Source organism: Octodon degus, unplaced genomic scaffold (assembly GCF_000260255.1).
Source record: "Octodon degus isolate 3935 unplaced genomic scaffold, OctDeg1.0 scaffold00049, whole genome shotgun sequence".
In the NCBI taxonomy this organism is placed as follows: Eukaryota; Metazoa; Chordata; class Mammalia; order Rodentia; family Octodontidae; genus Octodon; species Octodon degus.
This window is the reverse complement of record NW_004524625.1, coordinates 226996-229902: the sequence shown is the minus strand read 5'-3', so window position 1 is coordinate 229902 and position 2907 is coordinate 226996. Positions and strand designations below refer to the sequence as shown.

General features: G+C 41.3%; 1 pseudogene across 1 annotated transcript; it reads left to right on the top strand.

The window, feature by feature from the left end:
* Positions 1–2302: 2302 nt before the first annotated feature.
* On the top strand, positions 2303–2899 carry LOC101585585 (annotated as a pseudogene). The gene has a single exon (XR_192531.3). The product of XR_192531.3 is annotated as a CB1 cannabinoid receptor-interacting protein 1 pseudogene (transcript).
* The last annotated feature ends 8 nt before the right edge of the window (positions 2900–2907 follow it).

Genomic DNA, 2907 nt, shown 5'->3' with positions numbered 1-2907 from the left:
CATAGATAGAGGGTTTCTGAACAAAAGCAAACTTCATGGGAAATACTTCAAAGAATCAACAATTGACATCTCAGCTTTTTGAAAACTTTCTTCAAACCAAAAGAAATCACCAATAGAGTACAAGGAAAAACCATAAACTGGGAAAGTATTATAGCCAACTCTTCCTCTGAAAAAAGAATTCTATCTAGAAAGATATAGATTTGAAAAATATCAGGCCTCAAAAATTCAGAGACCTAATCCAAACATGGACATCTGAGATGAATATACACTTTACAAATGAAGAAATACAAATGGCAAATAAATATATGAAAAATTCTCAGTACCATTTGTCATACAAGAGATGACAATTAAACCAATGCTGAGATACCATCTTATGCCAGAAAGAATGGCTATCATTAAGACGTGCACCAATAACAAATGCTGGAGGAACTGTGAGGAAAAAGGAACACTTCTCCACTGTTGGTGGAAGTGCAGACTTGTACAACCACTGTGGAAGGCAGTGTGGAGATTCTTCAAAAAGCTAGAATTGGAGGTCCAATTTAACCCAGATATTCCTCTGTTGGGTATTTTTCCAGAAGAACTGAAATCATCACACCACAGTGACAGATGTGACCCATGTTTATAGCAGCACAATTTGTCATAGCTAAATCTTGGAAACAACCCAAATGTCCATCAACGGAGGAATGGATTAAAAATATTTGGCATTTTTACACAATGAAATATTACTCAGCTATGATAAAAGGTAAAATCAAGGGTCTTGTAGGTAGATGGATATAACTAGAGACTGTATTGTTAAGTGAAATAAATAAGACCCACATGAGCAAACATTTCATTATCTTGCTAGTGTGAGGACTTGATAGAATAAATCAAATCTGAAAGGTACAATAGATACCGTGAAGTGGAAAGAATCTGTTCAATGGGAAGGAAAAACTGGGAGGAGGAAAAGAACAAAAGAAGAAGGGAAAATGTGTATTTAGTTATATGTGCAGGATAGTTTGAATAACTGTACTGCTGATTTCTGCTGGTCTATTGAATGAAGTAGTTAATGTATACATTTAAAAAAATTTTCTTTTTTATTTTGAAAGAATGCAAAATAGAGATATAAAGAAAAAACAGTGTTAGGAATAGTACAAATTTCACTAAACCAAGTAATAGGAATTCTCCAATGTTTGCTGTATTACATGATGCTATCTTCAGATTAGTTGTTCACATCACCAGATATAAATGTGTAAGATTTATTTAAAAAACAATAACATAGAATTTAAGAAATTCAAAAGAGGAGAAAAAACAGTGGAAAAGAAAATTTAATCATTAATTGCTCCATTCAAAAGACCAGCAGAAATTGACAATACAATTATCCAAACAATTCTACATATATATCAAAATTTATCTTTTTACCTTATTACATTTTTTTCTCATCCCTTTTTTCTCCTTCTCATTGAACATTTTTTTTCCCTTCCATAGTATCTGTTATACCTTTTAGGTTTTTTTTTTTTTTTCATGTTCTCACACTAGCGAGATAATATGATGTTTGCACATGTGGATCTGATTTATTTCACTTACTGATATAGACTCTAGCTGCATCCATTTATCTACAATACCCTCAAATTTATCTATTTATAGCTGAATAATACTCCACTGTGTAAAAATATCATATCTTTTTTTTCATTCATTCCTCAGTTGATGGACATTTGGTTTTTTTTTTCTTCAAGATTTAGCTATGACAAATTGTGCTGCTATAAATATGGTGGCACATATATTGCTGTGGTGTGATAATTCAGTTCTTTTGCAAAAATACGTAGGAGAGGACTATCTGGATTAAGTGGGACCTCTAATTCTAGCCTTTTGAGGAATCTCTATAGTGATTTCCATAATGGTTGTATAAGCCTGCACTCCCACCAGCACTGGAGAAGGGTTCCTTTTCCACCGCAGCCTCTTCAGCACTTGTTATTGGTTGACTTCTTGATGATAACCAATCTTTCAGGTGTAAGATAGTATCTCAGGCGGCAATCGGGCGCGGCCTGGAAGGGCGATGGGACTGCTGGCTGCCGCGGAGCCCACTCTGGAGATAATATGATTATGCTCTGTTAATGTGATACCCACCCCTTGGCTGCCTAGCGTTGCCTGGGCCCGCAGCCTTCGGGGCTGCCGAGCAGAAGCCTCGAAGGACAGCGGTGACCGCCGCTAGCCGCAGCTCCCTCCACCGCCTCCGCGCATCCTCGCCGTCCACCGCGCCCAGCCGCCGGCTCCGAGCCAGCCTGCTGCGCCTGGGAGCCATCCGCCCGCCCGTGCTCAGCCATGGGGGACCTGCCCGGCCTCGTGCGCCTCTCCATTGCGCTGCGCTTGCAGCCCAAGGAAGACCCGGTCTTCTATGAAGGTGGGTGGGCAGCGCTTCGGCCAGAACCGCACCATCAAGCAGCTCACCGGCTCCTCTTACAAGGTGGAGGTGAGGATTAAGCCCATCACACTGCAGGTCGAGAACATTTCCATCGGAGGGGTGCTTGTCCCACTGGAGCTGAAGTGCAAAGAACCTGATGGAGACCGAGTGGTGTACACGGGCACATATGACACAGGTGTGGCCCCAACTAAGAGTGGAGAACGACAGCCCATCCAGATCACCATGCCGTTCACAGACATTGGGACCTTCGAGACGGTGTGGCAAGTCAAGTTCTACAATTACCACAAGCAAGACCACTGCCAGTGGGGAAGCCTCTTCTCTGTCATTGAGTAGGAATGCAAGCCCAATGAGACACGCAGTCTCATGTGGGTGAACAAGGAGTCCTTCCTCTGAAGACGGCTCTTTCTCATGCTGCTGGACAATCTCAGAAACCTACTTTTAGATAAACCAGCACAAGCCTTGCCCAAGGCATGTCACACCATGGCTGTTTCCCTTCTGGAATCAATGAC